The sequence below is a fragment of the Callorhinus ursinus genome, unplaced genomic scaffold (genome assembly GCF_003265705.2).
Source record: "Callorhinus ursinus isolate GAN/ISIS: 27379988/994484 unplaced genomic scaffold, GSC_fseal_2.0 scaffold5, whole genome shotgun sequence".
In the NCBI taxonomy this organism is placed as follows: Eukaryota; Metazoa; Chordata; class Mammalia; order Carnivora; family Otariidae; genus Callorhinus; species Callorhinus ursinus.
This window is the reverse complement of record NW_027397067.1, coordinates 72706277-72728610: the sequence shown is the minus strand read 5'-3', so window position 1 is coordinate 72728610 and position 22334 is coordinate 72706277. Positions and strand designations below refer to the sequence as shown.

Genomic DNA, 22334 nt, shown 5'->3' with positions numbered 1-22334 from the left:
TTAGAAGAATATGTATCCCAAAGTTTTAAAGAAAGAACAACGTATATATACACCAAAAATAAGGTTAACTACTATGAAGGGATAGAATATGACTCTAAAAATGAAAAATAAAAAGTTTTTTTTTTTAAGAAGGAATTGATAAGATGTTGGTTGAAAAAGAGAAAAAAAAAATTTCAAAAAAAAAAAAAGGAAAAGAATTAACTTTGAAAGACTAAAGAATCAGGGGGAAAAAAGTCATGAATTCTATGTGCAGTATTCCCCTAGTGCTGGAGTTCTGCCATTCTCATTGATCGGTAAACTTGGTCTTGGCTGGCTGTTCTTGCTGATCTGGGGAAGGGGCCCGTTGCTGTCATTCTCAAATCTCTTTGCTGGAGATGGAATTACCCAGCCCTTGCTGGGGGCTGGGTTAAGTAATCTGCTCGGGTTTGCTCTTGGGAGCTTTTGTTCCCTGCAAGATTTCTGTACAGCTTTGGAGGACGAGAGTGAAAACGGCAGCCTCCCAATCTCCACCCTGGAGGAGCCGAGAACTCAGGGCCCCACTCCTCAGTGTGCCCCCAGAGAAAAGCAGTCAATCACTCCTGTCTCCCCAGTCTCTGGCCACACTCCGTGCTCACCTGGCCAGTAACCGAGCATTTCTATCTCTGGCACCTGATCCCGTGTGGAGTCTCCAAACCCAGCAGATCCCTGCGGTGCACACTGTGCCATTCCTCCCGGGGGAGGAAAGAGAGTCTCCCCAGATCTGCCGCTTGTTGGGTCCCTGCTGGAAGAGCAATGGCCCGACTGTGCCGTGGATCATGGTTTATGATCTCAGCTCAGGGATACCTGAGCTGAGAGCCCACTCCTCGGCTCCATCTCTGCAGCCGGCTTCCCCGCTCTGATACCTGGGAGCTCTGCCGCACTCAGGCACTCCCGGTCTTTCTGTGACTCTGAGGGTCCTGGGACCAGGGTCCCAGAGAGGGTTCCACCCCCTGCAAACCTGAGCACCCCCTGCTTAGCCACTGGAGCGACGTCCCTCAGCAGAGCCGACTTCTAAAATTTCCGATTTTGTGCTCTGCTGCTCTATCACTTGCCAGTAGTGGCCAGCGGAGGCCCCCACCCCCGCCATCTATCTTCCCGAATATTGCCTTGGATTCACTTCTCCGCACATCCTACCTTCCAGAAAGTGGTTGCTTTTCTGTTCAGAGAGTTGCTGCTATTCTTTTCTTCAATCTCCTGTTGGGTTCATAGGTGTTCAGAATGGTTTGATCCCTATCTAGCTGAATTCCTGGGACCAGATGAAATTTAAGTCTCCTACTCCTCCGCCATCTTGCTCCTCCTCTGTATGTACAACATTTTCTTTATCCATTTTCCATCAGTGGACATTCAGGTTGTTTACATATCTTGGCTATTGTGAATAATGTTGCCATAAACATGGGAGTGCAGATATCTCCTCAAGATACCTATTTCATTTGCTTTGGATAGATACCGGGCAGTGGGATTGTTGGATCCTATGGCAGTTCTATATTTCATTTTTTAAGGAAATTTTATACTACTTTCCTTGAAGGTGACGCCATTTTACATTCCCATCAACAGTGCACAAGGGTTATAGTTTTTTCACATCTTCACCAGCCTGTGGTATCTTTCATTCTTTTGATAATAGCCATCCTAATCTGGACTGTAAATTAATGATCATGAATTTAAGGATTGTCACAGAATTGTTTGCCTGTATGTCACTAGTGCCTGGCACTGAGGAAGTGCTGAATAAATACTAGACAGGTGAATGAATGAATGAATGAATGACACACAGGCATGTCAGGCTTTATTTCTTTCCCCACAAACCTGATGTTTCTTGGAAAGACATGAATCGCCACTGGTTGGAATGCACTTCATCTTTTTACTCATTCTTCCCTGTAGGAGACAAAGGAACTGGGAAATTTGGGAAGCATAAACTGACATGATCAGCTGAGACCCTCCCTTCTTCCCCTTACAAGAATGCTGTCTGACACCACATCCTGCTGCTCCTCCTCCAAAGCTAGGCTCTCCTTAACCTGACACCGTCTGCCCCCATTCAGAGCCACCTGTAACCCATGGGTAATTAACTCAGTTCTAGATTTAAGGACTAGGCTCCATAGGCTCTCACTCCAAGCTATAGTCCAACTCTGCCTTCCCAGTACGAAGGGGACAGTTTGGTGCTCTATCCACCAAGATATTTTTTTTTTCCCTATCCATGTGTCTAGAACCTGGCTTGGGAAGAGGGGTGCCATTTATCAGGCAGTTTCAGAAACCCCCCAGCATTCTGTGACTCTAAAATAATCTAACAGACTCCATGTTCTTTAAAGAACCCAACAAGTTGGAAAGCTGTTTTTCTGGAAGCAGTGTGTTGTAGTAGGGAAAGCCCAGGAGTCAAAGTCCTTGCCACCATCCCCGGTGTCACTACTTACCTGCTGTGTGGCCCAACCACAGCATTTGACCTCTAGAACCTTCAATTTCACTACTGCTAAAATTGGGATGTTAATTCCTGCTGGCATTGTTCTGAGGATTCTATAAATCAAATAGACCTACATTACTGAAAGCATTTTGTTAAATGAAGAGCAGCATGTATGTTCAGGGAAATCATTATTATTACTGAAATAGAACAATGTTACAGAGTTTCATAATCATTATCAGCCCAAGTGCAGTGATTAAATTCTCTTTCCCTGAGCAGACACACGTAAAATATTATGCATATTTCTCTGGTGTACCTCAAACTCCATAAACTGATTCATTATAATAAGAGAATTATTCTTGGTTTTGGATACAAAAGAAGTATTTTTCCTGAATTGTCTATAAGAGTGCCATTTTCTTAACTATGGAATGAATATTTTTTATCTTATAATTATAACTGTTATTTACCTCTTGTTACATTTCTTCAGTATGTGGATTTCTTCCATAAAAAAGGCTGTTCATTAATAAACTTGTTCACATCTAATTTCAGAAAGCACAAAGGTGACAATGGAGTCATCATAGGATTTCAGATTCATCACTGCAGTGTTGCACATTTCAGATTTTAAATGAGAAAAAAAATTCATCAGTGTAGGTATTTTCTTACTCAAAAAAAAAAAAAAAAACATAGGTTTTGAGGTCTTGGTTTCAGGTTGCTACTTTATGACTTTTTAGCTATGTTCCATCAGGTTACCCCCGCACCCCCTGCAACCTCTCAGAGCTTTGGTTTCTTTACTTTAAAAGAGGTTTGACTAACATAACATAATAAAATAAAATAAAATAAAATAAAATAAAATAAAATAAAATAGGTTTGAAGGAATTGAATGAGATAACACATTTCAAGCTAAGAATAATTAGAAACTTCACAATATTAGAAACTTCATAATATTCACTTAATCCCTCATTCTTGGGCACTGAGTAAAAATCAACTTGTAATTATAAAATTTCTGAATTTTACAGGTTTAAGTACATACAGTAAGAAACAACAAAAGAAGTCTAAATCAATAAAATTCTGTTGGCAGAGCTATCTGGGTCATTTGCCAGAACAGCCTATAGTTGCATTAATTTGGCACCACTGGAAAGTCATTTTTTTTTAAATGTCATTCTAAGTATTGTGTGATCATTAAACTTAACAGGTTTATCATCAGTTCCAAGACATAATCAATTGGGTCCTCCTAGAAAACCCCAAGAAGTCATTTCCACCAGTTAGAAAATAATTTTAATCCTTTTAAATAATGATGGAATAAATTGGAATATTTTACTGTGAAGCCCACTACATGCCCAAATCTTATTCATTGTGTAAAATTGAGAAAAAGCACATGAGAACCTCCCCAAATAGACATTTATGATATGGTTGGCTGAGGGATAGAAAACCTTGGTGAAACGGCTCATTCCAGGCTATGGTCTACAAACTCGGGGTGTTGTACACAGTTATGATCTCTGCCGAGTCAGAGCACGGACAAAAAAACCTCTACAGAAGTGGGAGAAAGAACTCCTCCTATTACCTGAATAACAGATTCATTCTTCAAAGAAATTACTGAGGAGAAAGCTAAGTGTGGATGTAAAGGGAAAATTGAACTCAAGCTTTGGTGTTTGAAGGGGCTTATGAATAATACTTTTCTCTCTCTTACCCAAGATCCAGATAAAATGAGATCCTGATGCAAGCATCAGGCAGATGGAAATGAAAATTATACCCATTTTTAATAATATTAGAAAACTTGGTTTAAGCATGAGTTTAAAGGGTTTCTGAATGCTTTGCCTAAAGGCTAAACTTAGTTCCTGAAACCACGGGCCAGTTCTGCAGGGAAAGAAGCTCCATGCTAAATTTGCTGGGGAGCCAAAGCCAATGAAAGCATGCTCAAGAAAAGCAGGTGCATGTGTGAGTGTGTAGGGACACTCCCTACAGTGTCCTTAAGACAGACCAGAGGCGTTCTTGACCCCACCCACTCCATCACCTCCACCCCCACTAATTAGCCTCCCTTTCCTTCCTGTCCTACCTCCTAAAATGTCTCCAGGAATCCCAGTTTCCACCCCCTCTACAACCATGAAGTTCTGTTCTTTATTTGGCCTATCCCATCAAGGGCCCCTCCCATGGAATCTTCCAGCATCCTCTCCATGGAATCTTCCAGCATCCCCTCTAATCCAGAACCCGGTGGCCATTGTGAACTCATCCTCAACAGCAAAGTGCCAGCCCACTTGGTGCCTCCGTACCTTTGCACATGCTGTTCTCGCTCCGTGGACAACAACCTTGCCATATCGGCTTATTCCACCTCCTTTTTCTAAATCCACCCCAGATACTGCTTTTTCCTGATCCTCCTGTTTCACAATCCCTCATTCTTCCCTCTATGCAACCCTACTTGTTCCCAGAGCCATTTCATTGCACTTGCTACACAGGACTCTCAATTTGTGCCTAGTAGCCTCTTCCCACTACCAAATCTTGAGCTTCATGAAGACAGGAATCACATCTTTTTTATGTTTATATTCCCAGCATCTAACACACAGCTCAATAATGCTTGACGAATAGAATCAAATGGAATGTGTTGTCTGAAAAGTATGAGGCATGACTTCATTAAGCAGGTTTAGGGAGGGCTTCCATCAAACCTGTATCATAAAGGAGAGAATTTTTTCTTGCTTCCCAATGTGCTAGGGCTATAACCGACCGAATTATTGCTGTGCAAGACTTTAAATTCCAATCTGTGGATGTTGCCGTATAATTCAAATGACTCCACATTTTGCACCATCTGTTAATAACCTTTCCATGTTCTTATTGCTGCAAACAAAAGGAAAGAGACAGGTAACACTATGCAGAATGTCACAAAGAAGAAAATGCATGTCTTACCTCCTGTCTTGGCAAGATTGAGTATTCAGATGTATGCTTCTGTGCAAATTAAATTCACTGTCTTTCCAGTGGCATTTATGAACCCTTTGGGGTGGGAGCACCGAGCACTGGAGACCCAAAACACTAATGAATTTTTCATGGAGCAATCTTCCTTGCTGTGAAAGAAAGAGGACATATAGCCAACTCAGGGTTCTCTGAACTTCTGCAGAAAAGAGGATAATGGGGAAGCCATTTGAAAGTTTCCCTTTAGCTATGAATTGCTGTACTGGATCTCAGCTAAAATTAAGTTCTCCGCTCAAGGACAAACCAAGAAAACTGGAGGGAAGTGCAGCTGGGCAGTGAGAGACATTTTTAGTCTACATGACTATGTGACTGTAACAAACGTATCTACATGAGACTCAGCACTGCCCAGGGCATTAGGGAGGCACCTTAAGAGTGATTGAACCAAATCCATTTTACAGATGAGGAAATTGAGACCAGAGAGAAGTGATAGGACAAGATACTGTCCAATTTAAAATCTCATGATTTATTCAGGCCTAGACTATTGCACATGGCTTCTGTACATATGAACATTTTTCTTGTATTTTTCCCCAAATGGCAGAAATTCCAACTTCGACTTGAGCTTAACCAAGATGTGAACAGTTATTAACTGAATAAATGTTCTGAAGAGTTCACAGACATGACTTGATCCAAGCACAGAACTTTGGCAACCTATCCCTCTTGGCCCTGCTCTCTTCTGTGTTACCCTTGTTTTCAGACTCCCCATGGTGACAAGAAGGCTGCCTGCAACACCAGGCCTATATCCTCCTAGAGTCAAGCCCAGTAGGAAAAGCACCCGCTTCACTCAGCCGACTTGATAGGAGTTTCACTGTGTCTGCTGGACTTTAAATGGTTCCTGTATCCATCCCTGAACTAACCACTGTGAACGTAGAATGCTGATTGGCTGGAGTCACATGCCCACCACTAAAGCTGGATGTGAAGTCAACTCCAAATGAAGCAAGCACATGGACTGGGTATGGGAGAGGGGGTGGCTCTCTAGCATGGAGTTGGGGAGTAGATGCAGGAGGGAAAATTGATGTCTGTCACACTATCAGCTAGCATTCCCATATCCATTCTTGTCATTTGCACTCCACTCACTCCTGAAATTCCTAAAAACCATTACTCCAGATGCAGCCATAATGATCTCTCTGGCATGAAAATCTGACTTGAAACAGTCAGGGAGGGAAAATTTTTCGTCTATCCTCTTAGGTTTAGCTTTTGGGGGCCTACAAATTAAACTGACAGAAGACCAAGTAGCAAGAGAATGATTTCATTTCATACATGCATGAGTTCACAGAAAAATGGGACTCAAAGTGGCAGTTAGGATTTGGGGTTTATATAATATCTTAATAGGGAAAGGAGATAGAAGAACGGCACTTAGAAGAAAACAAATGACTTTTCTGGAAAGATAAATGGGCCCTGAGGAGAACAGATGGGAGATAGTTTTGTAACAATGTCTGCTGAAGTGTGGTGTGGAGACTTTTCTCAGGTGCAAAGAGTCCACCTTCCCTGGTTGCTCTTTGGGAAGAGGACTCATGACAACTGAGTTCTTTTGGGAAGCTCTGTTTTTAGGAAGATAAGGTATTTCAGGAACTCAAATGCCTTGTGCTTAAAATAATTTCTATGCCACAGCGGCAGATGGTGGACCCCTTCAAAACCCATCAAGGGCTGCCCATTGCCAAGGCTCCCCATGACCTTGAACACTCACATACCTGGCTTTAGACTTTTTCCAAGTTTCATCTCATCTCCTGCCACCCACTTCCTGCCTTACCCACCTCCCTTTTCTCACCAAATCCCACTGATCTCCTAGAGTCCCCTACAGCATCATATTCTCCAGGAAATCTTTCTCAAACCCCAGCCTGAGTTCATGTTTCCAAAGACCCTCCTCATCACCCTGCATTCTACTTACTTCTTTGCCTTGAAATTCCTCTTATGTCTGTTGCTCTTTCTACCTTACTTGCTGCTCAAGGACAGGAGTGTGCTTTCTTTATCTATAGAGTCCCAGAAACTTACAGAGGGCCTGACACACTGAGACTATTTCATCCATATTTGCTAAATTGATTGTATATTGAACTATTGATAAAACCAATATGGTATATTGGAGAGGGCATGGAGTTTGGAGGCAGGATTGGAGGGGAATTCTAGCCTTCATTGACTCCCAGTGTGACATTAGGAAAGTCATTTAATCTCTAAACCTCAGTTTCCCTACCTGTAAAGACAGAACATTTACTCTTCACCTTGAAGGTTTATGGTGAGATCACGCAAAGCGCTGTTTCAGGCATATAGGGGATGCTCAAGCAATGCTTGAAGACCAGACCTCTTGAGTCAATCCACTGTACCCAGCACCTTCCACCAAGCTCCTCTCAGTGTCTGCTGATTCCAGTTGTGACCCTGTCACTTTGCTATCTTCACTACGTGGGAATATCACCGGTCCCTTGGCACCAAACATAAGTCCTAAGAAACCCCTTGGTATGGCTTAACATCTGAAGCCCAGAACAGGGGCTGGTAAGTGGAAGGGCATATTGTTTAATTCTTGGCCATCTTTTCCTTGTTTCCAGAGGATTCCACTAGTAATGGGAACCCAGGAAGTTGTGGTAAACTACAGACGACTGTCATAACTCCATATAGAAGGTTCCTGAAATTATATTACATATCTTGGCTACAAACGCTTATTCTACTTTCTGCCTTTTTTATGTGTTCATCACAGTAGTAACTTATGAGCACGTGTAGCTCATGTGGGAACAGTGATCCACAGCAAGTGTCAAATAAATGTTAGTTATTCTAATTTGTCTTAGAATTTTAAAGACATATAAGCCTAAATTTTGTCTTGGTATAAGAAAGTTTCCCAGAAACCTTAAGAGATGTGAACTTTGTCCTCAGATAATCATCTTTCCCAACTTCTAACATTTTATCCCACAAAGAACACTTCCATTTCCACCCTCCGACTATCTTCCTACCCACTTTCCATTCTCATCACCAATGGCCCACTTCAGGCCTCCATGGTCTGCAATAACTCTTTCACTCATTTCCTCACTTCCCAATTTCCCTCTTACAAATCTTTCCTTGCCATGGGAGAGATGTTTTTAAAACACAGATTTGACCATTCACTCTTGGGCTAGCTGAGCCCTGAGTGATCTGGCCCCTTTTCATGATTCTGGCAATCTTTGAAGCCTCATTTGTTACTTCCCTGACTCCTGTGTTACACCTTCTGGAATGTGCAATGTTCTTTACCATTTTGATTCTGTTACACGCCTTCACCCACCCTCCTTGTTGAGTCTAGTCCTCAATATCCAGGACCCTGGGAGGGTCCACTGGTAAATGTTCCAGTGAGTAAACCATCACCATGCACCATCTTCTCGTGTGCACCTGTACAAAAGAAGTCTGTGTGGCCATTGGGGTTGCCCCGCAGATCCCCCTTTGAGAGAACCTGCCATGAGCAATATAATTGGTTGAGAGCGGTCTGCTGTTGCACCTTTGAATCTACCACCATGGGTTTGGTCTTCTGACCAAAGCTATGAGATGTCTGGGTTGCTCCTAGTTTTTAGGCAATGACCCAGCATGATGGGATTACTACAGTTGGGCCATTTCTGCCCAACACAGGACTCCTCTAATGGTCAGTCTTTGCCAGAAAACATGCTATAGGCTGGCCCAAGATTCGCAGAACTGCCTGCAGCTTGAGGCCACTCCTACCCAGTAATCCTTATTTCCTTGTCTCCTCTGACAGGTGTCATGACTACATCATGTTTGGAAGGGTCTCCTGCCTTCCTCCTCCCTTCCCCTTTTGTCTTTCATGGGCATTCCCCTCACTGTACTGCTCACACATCTAATTCCATTTTGCTGTACATTTCTCAGAGACCTGACCTGACACCTGGCTCTAGCATTTCTCGCTGTGCAGTCGTGGCAAGTTACTGAATTTTTCTATACCTTCTTTTCTTATTTGTAAAATGGGGATAATGGTGGAACGTACCTCCTAGAATTGTCTTGGGGATTAAATGCATGTACAGACGGAAACACCCAGAGCTGTGCAGGCCCCTGGTAAGCAGGTGTCAGTGTTTATTTCTGCAACTTGAAAGGCTTTTTGCCCTTCCTTAGTTGCTTCTCGTTTTACCATGCCTCACTACCCCCCTCTCCGCACAAAAAAACTATGCACTGTTAACAGTGATCTTAGCTGCATGCCTGGATGCCAACAACCACCCCCCAAACCCAAACACCAACACACACACATTTTTTTTAAATATCTTGGCCCCGTGGATTGTAAATGGTAATTCTAATTATCAAGGTCAGGGAGAAATAAAATGATATTTTGGGTGCAATTGAATTAATATTGCCCCAGGGTATTTTTCTTGGACTTAAAAAAAAAACCTAAGTGCTAGATGTCCACTCATTTTCTTCTGATTTTCCTTTTTTTCTGCAAATTAGAAGCACGCTATCCTGGTAATTAAGGAAACCGGTTAGCTTGGTTTCAGTCTATTGAAGATTTTATTAAATGCTGCTCTCACATTTGGTTCTAGATAAAATAGGCTCACTTCCGAACATTTATAAATGATATTAAAATATGAGCAGTCCTTAAAAGGTAGGGATGTTTATTTCCATTCCAGGAGTAATGAAGCAGCTATAATGACTGACCCTGCACTAGTGGAAGAGACAGAGCAGGGGTAAAATCCTCAGTGGTTAAAGGTTTGGCCTCTTGATTCCTCCCCGGGGTTCCAATCCACTTTCAGTGCTTCCCAGCTGTGTGACTGTGAGCAACTTCCTTGACATCTCTGAACCTTTCAAATAATGCCTCCCTCGGCAACTGTTGAAATTTCAGGGGGACAATTCATGTTAATGGGGGCTGAAGTGTATAAACTAAAACTAGCACCATCCTTCTTTATCTCCCATATATTAACCTCTTCTAGGGGACAGTCTAGACATTCGTGTTTTCTCTCATCAATGTCTCCAATCAGAATCAATCAGTGACTTCAGAGGAAGTCATCTAAGTGGAATGAGGGAGAATGATTGCATATGTTATCAAGAATGTGTCACTCTAATGTACTTAAAGCTGCCTCTTAGACATTATACTTTATTTTCACCTAGAAACTGAAAGAAAAAAAAAAGCACTGGAAAGGTCCGTCCAGGAGCCTAATGCAGGGAGGATGTGGGCATTGGGTGCAGCTGGGCTCCATCATAGAACCATGGCATTTCGAAGTGAGCAATGATTGTAGAGAGCCAGTTGCCCTTTCCTTTAGGTAGGAAGAAATAAGGAGGCATCAGGGGTCACAATTTAGAGCCGTGTTTCCCTAAAAGATAATGTGCATCTTGTTAAAATGCTGATTCCTCTTCAGTAGGTCTGGACAGGGCTTGAGAGTCTGTTTCTAACAAACTCCCAGATGATGCTGATGTGGCTCATCCATGGACACCACTGTTAACAGCGGAAGTTAAAGCAAAAGCTCAAACCCCAGTTTTTTTATTATTATGTTATGTTAATCACCATACATGACATCATTAGTTTTTGATATAGTGTTCCATGATTCATTGTTTGTGCATAACATCCAGTGTTCCCTGCAGAACGTGCCCTCTTTAATAGCCATCACCAGGCTAACCCATCCTCCCACCGCCTTCCCTCTAGAGCCCTCAGTTTGTTTTTCAGAGTCCATCGTCTCTCATAAACCCCAGGTTTTTATTCACTGGTTTTGGGACTTTGGGCAACTTACTTGATCACTATTCTGTAGGTTTCTCAGTCATCAAATGGGATAATAGTAATACCTACGTCAAAATATTCATGAAAGTAACAGACTTACAATTGTGCCTGACACATGGTAAGACTTCAAATGTTAGCTATAACTATTAATATTATTTTTACTATGGCCAGAAGCATGGTCAGTGTGAACTAATATCAGAGATAAAGCATTGGTCATTGGAGGGAAAGTTAAGTAGTTTGGGTTTGATCTCAACTTTGAACAACAACAAAAAAACCCAACTTGAAGTTTGTGAGTTTGTGCTTAAATGTGACAATATTCGTAGATTAAGTTACTTTCTTCAAATGTATCATAGTTTGCCAGGGCTACCATAACAAAATAGCACAGGCTGGGTGGCTGTAACAGCAGAAATTTATGTTCTCACAGTTCTGGAGGGTAAAAGTCCAGGATCAAGGGGCTAGTAAATTCAGCTTCTGGTGAGAGCCCCTGCATGGTCTTTCCTTTGTACACTTACGAAGAGAGAGTGACGTCTCTGGTGTCTTTCCTCTTCTTATGAGGACCCCACCCTTATGACCTCACTGAATCTGAATTATCTTCTTAAAGGCCCCATCTCCAAACACAGTCATACTGGGAGTTAGGGCCTCAAGAGATGAAATGCAAGGTGACACAATTCAGTCCATAACAAATGGAAAAAACAATTATTTTATTTTCTGTGTTTTTATGATCCAATGTACAATGTGTGTATAGGCTGATACAGTCAGTTTTTTCCCTATTACTCACTGACAATGTGTGAGGCCTAAATCTGTAGTCTAGCTACATCATACCCATTAGCAGAGGTACACAGAGAAGAACACACTATACAACTCTTCCCTGAAATCCTCACACCTCGTGGAGGATCAAGCTTTTGAAAATGCTCATGCTAGTTCTTCTCCAGTTTTTGTGGGAAAGGAAGTTGGTGTACCTTTTATTTAAAGATTTTATTTGTTTATTTGAGAGAGAGTGTGTAAGCAGGAGAGAAAGGGAGAGAGAATCTGAAGCAGTCTCTGGGCTGAGTGCAGAGCCCGATGTGGGGCTCAATCCCACAACTATGAGATCATTACCTGAGTTGAAGCCAAGAGTGGGACACTTAACCAAATGCACCACCTAGGCACCCCAGGTGTGCCTTTTTTAGAAGGTCAGATTTTAAAGTCTATCAAGATTAGAAATGTATGAACCAATTTTCCCAGAAATTCTACTTCCAGGAATTTATAAACCATTTCACAAGTGTATAAAAGGTGAGGCTACAAGGCGACTCAATGCCGCATTGCTTATTATTTTATTTTATTTTTTAAATCAACACAGTAAAATTGACTTTTTGTTGAGTTCTGTAAGTTTTGAGGCATCTACAGATTCATGTACCCACCATCAGAGTTAGGATATTCATACCAAAAAGTAAAATATAATTTTAAAAAACTGACTTTTTAAGAAAGAATGTCAATCAAAACAAGAATGGTTAATGTAAATAATTTGATTGACATTCTTGTAGCTTCACCTTTTGTGCACTTGTCTGCAAATTCCTAGAAGAACTGGAAGAAACTAGGGAAGCAAGCCAAGTGTCCATCAACAGATGAATGGATAAAGAAAATGTGGTGTATAGATATATGGAATATTATTATATTATATATATATTATATATGTATAGATATATGGAATATATATTATATATATAATGTATATAATGGAATATTATTCAGCCGTGAAAAACAATGAAATCTTGCCATTTACAATGACATGCATGGATCTAGAGCGTATAATGCTAAGTGAAATAAGCCCATCAGAGAAAGGCAAATGCCATATGATTTCAATCATATGTGGAATTTAAGAAACAAAACAAACAAAGGGAAAAAGAAAAAACAAACCAAGAAACAGACTCCTAACTTAGAGAACAAACGGGTGGTTCCCAGAGGGGAGGTAGGTGGGGGATGGGTGAAATAGGTGAAGGGGATGAAGAGTACACTTATTTTGATGAGCAGAGTAATGTTTAGAATTGTCAAATCAACATATTGTACACCTGAAACTAATATAACACTGTATGTTAATTACACAGGAATTAAAATAAAATAAAAAAACAAGAATGGTTAACAAAGTCATTATATATATATATATATCTATGAAGCAGCTACAACGACTGACCCTGCACTAGTGGAAGAGACAGAGCAGGGGTAAAATCTTGAGTAACTAAAGGCTTGGCCTCCTGATTCCTCCCCAGGGTTCCAATCCAATTTCAGTGCTTCCCAGCACTGAAATATATATATATATTATATCAGATAATATATATATAATAGTAGGTGGCTATTAAAACATGAGATGCACATATACACAATTCCATGTATCTATATGATATATGTACATGTGTGTTATTATGAAAATATACATAGGAAGTGAAGGGATGACTCCTGAAACATGAGACTTAAAGTCTTTGTTTTATATCATTTTCTTCTGCTCTATTTTATTACTTGTTTGCATTTATTATTAGAAAAGTCTAATTAAAGAAAACATAAATTGATAAAAAATTTAAAGAGTATAGAGTTTTGGAGGCAAGTGTGTGGGAGAAGGTATGATATTTTATGCAATATTTTTAAATTAAACTTTTAATTTTGAGATTATTATAGATTCACATGCAGGTGTAAGAAATAATACTGTCTGCAAGCTTTTGGGATTGGCTTTCTTTCACTCAGTACAAGCTCCTAGAATTCACCCACATTGTTGCATCCGGAGTCTGTTCCTTTTATTGCTGGGCAGTATTCTAGGGGATGGGGTGTTGCCATTGATTGAACCATATGCCTACCAAAGGACATCTGGGTTGTTTCCCTATTTTTGGCTTTTAAGAATAAAGCTTCTATAAACATCTGTGTACAGGTTTTGCCATGATCATAAATTTTCCTTTCTCCAGGATAAATGCCCATGAGCTCAGTTGTTGGGTTGTATGGTAGCTGCATGTTTAGTCTTATTAGAAACTACAAAAATGTTTTCTAGAGTGGTTGTGCCATTTGACATTCTCACCAGCCACATGTGAGGGATCCAGTTTCTCCATATCCTCAACATCATTTGGTCGTATCACTATGTCCAACTTTGTCCATTCTAGTAGTCAGGTAGTGATATCTCATTGTGTTTTAATTTGCACTTTCCTAATGACTAACGATGGTGAACATCTTATTTGCCCCCCTCTTCCATGAACTGTATTTTCATATCATAGACCTGTGTTTTAATTGGACTGTTCACTTTCCTTTATTGCTCAGTTTTGAGAATTTCTCATACATTCTAGTCCCTAGTCCTTTGTTGGTTGTGTGATTTGCAAGTACTTTCTCCCAGATTGTGCTTCCTTTCTCATCATGTGGGCTCTTGTTGAGCAAGACTTTTTCATTTTAATAAGGAATATTTTCTCCATCTTTATTTTTGTGGGTCACACTTTTGATGTTGAGTCTGAAAACTCTTCGTTTAGTCATAAATACCAAAGTTTCCCCCGATGTTTTTCTATTCTAAAAGTTTTATAATTTTGTATTTTACATTTAATTATGTGGCACATTTTGAGTTCATTTTCCTGTAATGTGGGAGATGCAGGTCTACGTTAATTTTTTTTTCTTGTATCCATGGATGCACAATTGCCCCAGCACCCTTCCTCAAAATGACTGTGTTTCCTTCATTGAATTGCTTTTGTATCTCTGTCAAAAAATTTTTGTTGGGGCACCTGTGTGGCTGAGTCAGTTAGGGATCCAAATCTTGATTTTGGCTCAGGTCATGCTCTCAGTGTCCTGGCATGAGCCCCGCATCAAGCCCCAGTTCAGGCTCCATGCTCAACATGGAGTCTGCTTGAGATTCTCTCTCTCTCTCTCTCTCTCTCTCTCTGTTCCTCATTCCCTACTCTCATGCTCACTCTCTAAATAAATAAATAGATAAATAAATAAAATCTTGAAAAGACAAAACAAAAAAATAGTTGTTTATTTCTGGGTACTCTATTCTCTTCTGTGGATCTATGTGTCTACTCCTTGGCCAAACCCACACTGTCTTGATTACTGTAGTGATATAGTTAGCCTTGGTAGTGAGTAGAGTGGTTCTTCCCACTTAATTCTTTGTCAAAATTGTTTAAAGCTGTTCTGAGGCCTGAGTCTTTTCACATGATTTTTAGAGTGAGTACCTCTTTGTCCACAATTACATTCAACCTACAGAAAAATCTGGGGAGAATTGACGGCTTTACTATGTATAGTTTCCCAATTCACGAACACAATATGTCTCCTTATGTAAGTCTTCCTTGATATTTCCAGCAGCATTTTGTAATTTCCAGCATAGAGACCCTGTACATGTTTTGTTAAGTTTGTACTGAGTATTTGATTTTCTTTGGAGCACATGTAATGATACTGTGTTTGTAATTTCAATTTCTACGTGTTCATTTGTTAGTACACAGAAATGTGATTGATTTTTGTGTATATCCAGTGTTTCTGATTAAATTAATCAATAAAAATACCTGGCCTGAAAGTATTCTCTCACTTTACAGATACAGACCTCTTAATTTCTCCTAAGCAGGAAAACCTAGATCTTCACCACATGGGCTTCCCTCTCTGGTGAGGCAATTGGTGCAGGGAAAACAGTGTGGAACACTACATCAAAAATTAGTGATGTACTAAATGGTGACTAACATAACATAATTAAATTAAATTAAAAAGAAGAAAAGAAAACAGTGTGGGATGGTGAGAGGGCATGAGCTTTGGAGTTCAAGAGGGTGCGTGTGAATTCTAATTGGTCATTTGCAAGCTCTGGACCTGGAACAGATTACGTTCTCCAAGCCCCATTGCCACAATAATAATAAAGCAACAATAGTCCTAAGAGCTATTTCAGTAAGGTACTTAATATAAGATGGACTTTGTGTTAAGAGCTTCATACTGGTCTCATTGAAATCTTAGATGAAGTAGGAATTATATGCCTGCAGTACTTTCTCTGCAGTTCAAGTATTCCACAATTTCAGAAAGAAAATTATTTTTATATAAGCTTGCTTCTCATTATTTTGGCATGAACACCGGGCCTGAAGTGACGTGAAGACATTTGTCATTTATCTTTATCTCGCCTACTGTGAGTAGTCGTATGCTTTTCCTTTGGAAATATTTATGCTTTTGACTATAGGTGCTTTTTCTTACAAGCATGCCAACCTACCTATCATGTTAAACAGGCTATTCCATGTGTATCACATTATCTTCTAAACATCCGAAAATGTTTTGAAATCTGTACCATTTCTGGTCTGAAGGTGGTCAGATAAGGGATAGGTGAGCTATATCATTATCCTCGTTTTATAATTCAGGAAATGGAGACGTAGAATGGTGAGGTCCCCTGTCCTATCACACACATCTTTTAGGTGGTAAAGAAGGCCAGGCAGACTGACCCGTGAGCTCGCACCCTTCATCACCACATTCTGGGTATCCTTGGGTTACATGCGCTTCGAGAAAAGGTCCAGGGATGGGGTAATCTTGAAGAAATATTTAACTCTACCTGGAACTCTTTGGAGTCCGCTTTTTGTGGATTGAGAGGTGTATAATGTAGGCAAAGGCAGCCACTTGTCCCTGACAGCAGGGAGCTGGCAGCTACCCAGATGGGGACTTTCACCCATTTCCAGATCCCATTTGTGGCAGGACATATGCTGCCCCTTCATTGTCCCCAGCCTGAGATTTTCCCCGAAGATCGAGCTGCATGATTCCTATGACACTGCACTCTTCAGCTTGATTATGTTTACTCCCTGCCACTTTTATTCCACCCCAGTAGTCTAGATATCATATTACCAGTTATCATCTCCCTTCCAATTATTCATTCTTTATGGCAACTGGACATATGTTCACCCACAGCCCCCAACCCTGACAGAAGTAATACAAAGCCTTATCACTTAACCTGGATTTAATTGCTTTCGAATGGGTCTGATTATGACAACACTCTTGGCTCATTATTTCTTGTGGCCAAGATGAATGATATGTGGGGTGCCTGGGCAGCTCCTCCAGTTAAGCAACTGCCTTTGGCTCAGGTCATGTTCCCATGGTGCTGGGATCAAGCCCCACGTCAGCCTCTCTGCTCAGCGAGGAGCCTGCCTCTCCCTCTCCCTCTGCCTGCCATTCTGCCTGCTTGTCCTCTCTTTCTCTGTGTGTCAAATAAATAAATACAATCTTTAAAAAAAAAAGATGAATGATATGTCACGATGCCACCAATGAAGCTGGAAGTGGTCAGTGCTCAGCTGATACCAATGTCACATTGACCACAGCACTGCAGGTGTTCAGATTCAGCACCAGCGAAACGAGCAAGTGGTATGACAGAAGCTACTGGAGCTGAAAGAGAATTTTAAAATATGTAAGGAAAAGATTTGGAAATCAAGCATTAAGGAGTTGAGAGAAAACTTAAGAATCATTCGACTTTCTGATCTTCTAAATGTGGAAATTGAGACCCAAAGAAGGAAAGAGACATAGCTAAGGGCAAATAGCCAGTTTCTAAAAGAATTAGCATGGGCAGTTATCCAAGCCATGAACACTGAAGTCATCCAAGGTTCGTCCTTTTAAAGGCATATTGCGTACCTTTGCCAATTCCATTTTCTTAAGGATTCAATGGATAGCTCACTGTTTTATCAACATTCATCTCAATTTCCTCTAATTACAGGTACTCAAAATAAATCAGGGTCAATAAGATTTGCTCACCTGGAAAATACCTTACTAAGTTCCTCTTATATCCTATTGCTGCTTCCTTCTCTTTAATCCAGTCGACATTACTTTCCCTCCAACTAGTTAGCTTTTGGGAGAAAAATGAATTTCTGGGGCCCTAAGGAACCCACTATGATTGTCTATGTAATCACATATGTATGTGTGACTGCTTTTATATTCTATTGAGTGGCTTTAAATGAGAAGATAAAAAAATCTTAGTTGCTATTTACCATGATGCCCAGCACATATTTTGTCCTCAACACATATATATTGAATTTAATAAATCATTAACTTATAAATGTCTGTAGGGTTCAGGTTGTAACAAACAAACAAAAAACCCAAAACAAAACAAAAAAACAAAAAAACAACTCAGTAAAGAAATTCTTTCCAGGGCAAATTATTCTTTGACCAAAAAGATGAGGGGTAGGGTTGAGGAGAAGAGGATTGTACAAGAGAGAAGCTTAGTTATTTACCAACTTAGAAATTGACCTCTTAGGAATTCTATCAGCCAGACAGGTAAATATTTCCTTGAGGTTACACTATTATCCCCAATCATCCCACTTCACCCCACTTTCTTGGAGGAAGATTATACACCTGCTTATGTTGACATATGACTTGTAGTGCTTACCCTCACCGTGGGAATATTTATCCCTGACCCCCTGGCATTGGGTTGGCCTTCTAACCTGCTTTGGACAACGGATACGAGTGGATGGGACCTTTGTGAGCCCAACCTGAAGGGAGTGTAATTTCCCATTAGACATTTATTGTTTGCCTCCTCCAGGAAAATGATATTCTTCAAAGAGGGACTGCTCATTCAGCCTGGACTCCAAAATGAGAAGATAATAAAGAAGAATGATAACATCACCCCCTGAAGCTGCTGACATATAATCTGAGTGAGAAATGCAGGCTCTTTGTTATACACCACTGACATTATGGCCTGGCTAGTACCCTAGCAAAGATGACTACTATGTATACGAAATTTAAACTGTTCAATTCATCAATGGTCACAGATTATCTGCTTCCAAAGCGAACTGGGTTATCTAAGGAAGACTTTTTTTCTATGAAGTACAGTTATTAAAAGTCAGTTCTTATTTATCCCTGATATTTCTGTACCCCAATTATTTCCTATATTATTCTTCTGTAAGCTGTCCACTCTATCAAGTCCTAGGCTATACGATTAAGTGATGACTAGCATTTCAGGCGCCTTTAATAATATTCAAATGCTTTTTTCCTTATGAAAGTATACAAGTTTATTATAGGAAAATTACAGACTCAATATAGGAAAAAAAATCAATGGGTATATTAACTTAGAAAGATCTGGTATTATGGGAACATTCAGCTTTTTTTCCCCAACAATATAGTTTTTATGGCATTTACTCAAGTTATATTTCCTCTTTGAAAATTTCCACATATAAGTTCTAAACATTTTTTGTTAAATATATTTCTATGTACTTCTTTAAATCAATGTTTGTGTTATGAGAATTTGGGTTTACTCATTAAATTTTTTTAAATTTTATTATGTTATGTTAGTCACCATATAATACATCATTAGTTTTTGATGTGGTGATCCATTAAAATTTTTATCTGGTTATAACTGTACTGTAGGAAAACAATTGGGTATTTCTTTCTTTCTTTCTTTCTTTTTTTTTACAAGACCACTACATTGAATATTTTTATTGCTTTTAATAGTTTTCAGATAGCTCTTGAGTTTTCTCATCTCATTGCCTATAAATAAGCATAATAAATTTGTACCATGCTTTCAATAGGTATAACCCTGTATTTACTTCATGTGTGGCATAAAACTCCCAGGGAAATATTAACTAAAAGTGGGAATCCAGTTATCTTTGTTTTTTCTTTTTTTTTTTGATAAAAGTATCTCATCAAATTATGAAAACATTCTTGTACTCCTAAATAATTATATACTTACTTGTTTCTCTAGGAGTCGTTGTTGGATTTTCCCAAATACTTTTTCGACATCAATGAAGATAATCATATTTATGTTTTGTGTAAGGAACACAAAACTATTTGTGTCAAATAACCCAACACTCTGTCCTGCTGAAGTATTTGAAACTTAATTTAATGGCCCTTAGAATGAGCTGATTGGAGCTGAACTACATCTTGAACAAGGAGACCCAGGGGTGTGAACCGGGTTTTTCCTCGTGTACCAATACTCCCTCTTTTCCCTACCCTTCCAAAGCAGATGTCCTCATCTGCCTGACCTCTGCTTCCACTCCCAGATCAGCTCCAAGCAAATGTGACTGCTTTCATTCTGAGCCGTTCTATTCTTTATTTCATCTGCTGCCTCATGGGAATAATTATATACACTTGAACATGGAATATTCTCCTCTTTCCCTAGAATCTAGACTTGAGATTTCCTCCATTCAAGGCTAACCTTTTCGCCCAGTGAACCTATCCTCTTTCCTTTTTAACTTCTTCTAACATCTTAGCCCCTAACCTTTTATCTTTTTTCTTTGTTCAGGAAGTATTACAGTTTTGAAGTACAATTTCTTTTCATAAAAGGTGTAGAGAGAAACTGGCCTCTTGAAAATGAGAACTCTAGAGTTCTGGAGCTAATACATTGGTGTAGAGGGACACAGAAATAAAATAAAACAAAGTTGCTGCTTTCATGGTGCTTATTTTCTAGAAGAAGACAAAAAAGAAGGCATGTATCAGATGGTGATAAGTAACAAAATAAATAAATAAAGCAGAGGAAGGGACCAGATGGATGAGTTGTTGGTGTTAGCAACACCAACAAAGTAAAGATGAAACAGGTAGGTGTCTAGCAGAAAAGCATTCTGGACGGCGGGAGCAGCTCATGCAAATAACACTGAGGCAGGGCGTGCTTAGTACATGTGAGGAAAGGCAAGGGGCATGACAGCTGTGTCAGAAAGAACAGTTGGGAGATGTTTGGGGATTTGACCGGCAAGATAGCAGGGGTCCAGGTGAAACAGTTAGGGGTTTGGGTACTCATCTGAGTGGGGTGGGTAGCTGTTGGGGCATTTTGAGCAGAGTGATTTCAGCTGCCATGTTAGACTGGAGATGCAGGAAGCCCAGCCCAGGGGGACTGTTGAAAGAATCCAGGCAAAACACAAGGTGCCTTGGGTCAGAGTGACTGTAGTAGAGGTGGAGAGAAATGGTTGAATTCTGTATGTATTTTGAAGTTAGAGCCAAGAAAATTTGCTGATGGATTACATGGGAAGAATGTTGGGATGAGAAGAATTCATCACTCAGAGTGGAAGAAGAGGGTTTGTTTTTCCTGAGATGGGGTGTCATAGGAGGAACACTGGGGGTGGGCAAGAGTTCACCTTAACCATGATAAGGTTATGACACTTGTGTGGAATTGAAAGGAAGAGGGCAGAGCAAAGTATCTGTGGCTGTTAACTTTATGTGTCAACTAGACTGGCTTATGGGGTGTCCAGATATTTGACTCAATGTTATTCCTGGGCATGTCTGTGAGGATGTGTCTGATGAGATTAACATCTGAATCAGTAGTCTGAGTGAAGAACATCGCCCTCCTCATCATCCAATACGTTAGAGCCTGAACCGCACAAAAAGGTGGAGAAGGGACAATTCTTTTTGTGCCTGATGACCTGAGCAGGGACATCAGTCTTGGTTTTCTCTTGTCCCCAGAATAGGATTTACACCTTTGCCACTGGCTCTCCTGGCTCTCCAGCTTGCAGACAGCAGATCATTCAACTTCCCAGTCTCTATAATTATGTGAGCCAATTCCTTATAATAAACCTCTTTATCATCTATCTATCTATCATCTCCGATCATCTATCTCTACAGGACCCTAAGTAGTACAGTAAATAAACATGGGAATCATCAGAATATTGATGTTATTCAAAGCCATGGCATTGGATGGGTTAATCTAGGGTGTGTGTAGAGATGGCAGAGGTCAGAGGGCTGAGTCCTGCAGCACCCAAAGTTCTCCAGCAAGGTGGAGAAGATGAGGCAAAGATAACAGAAAAGAAATAGTCATCAGCTAAGAGGTGAATCCAAAGACAGTGGACCCTAGAGGGCAAAGAAAGTAAATGTTTCAGATAGATGCTGGGGCCATAGAGGCATTCTCAGAAGGAGAAGTCGGAGAAGTATTGAAACGTGTTTCTTTCCTTTTTTATTATTTTTGAGTGCTTAATATGGTCAAGAAAATAAAAATCACTCATCAAGTCATTGAAAAACCACATTTTAATCTTTTTTTTAATTTTTAAAAAAGATTTTATTTATCTATTGGACAGAAAGAGAGAGCACAAGCAGGGGGAAGAGCAGAGGGAGAGGGAGAAGCGGGCTCCCCACTGAGCAGAGAGCCCCATGCAGGGCTCGATTCCAGGATCCTGAGATTCCCCATGACCTGAGCCAAAGGCAGATGCTTAACCAACGGAGCCACCCAGGTGCCCTGAAAAACCACATTTTTAAAAGTTAAAGTGGAGTATAATTAAAAACATATTCATGGGTAAGTCAGGAAACTAGGTTGCAGTTCGAGGTTTGAACAAACCAGGTGCCATTTTGCGCATAGCATTCCCCTTGCGTTCCCACAAGAAGTAGGAGCAGATAACATCGAACTTCCTAGCCAGTAGCATCATGACTGGTCTCTGATGGTCAATGCTCAATAAC

At 40.3% G+C, this 22334-nt stretch overlaps 1 long non-coding RNA gene across 1 annotated transcript; it reads right to left on the bottom strand.

Annotated features, from left to right (window-relative positions):
- Positions 1-1790: 1790 nt before the first annotated feature.
- LOC141372772 (uncharacterized) lies at positions 1791-4515 on the bottom strand. Its single transcript, XR_012378176.1, has 3 exons — positions 4458-4515; positions 2421-2520; positions 1791-1887 (listed from the first exon to the last, which is right to left on the bottom strand). It is a non-coding gene; the product is annotated as an uncharacterized lncRNA (long non-coding RNA).
- Between the last annotated feature and the right edge of the window lie 17819 nt (positions 4516-22334).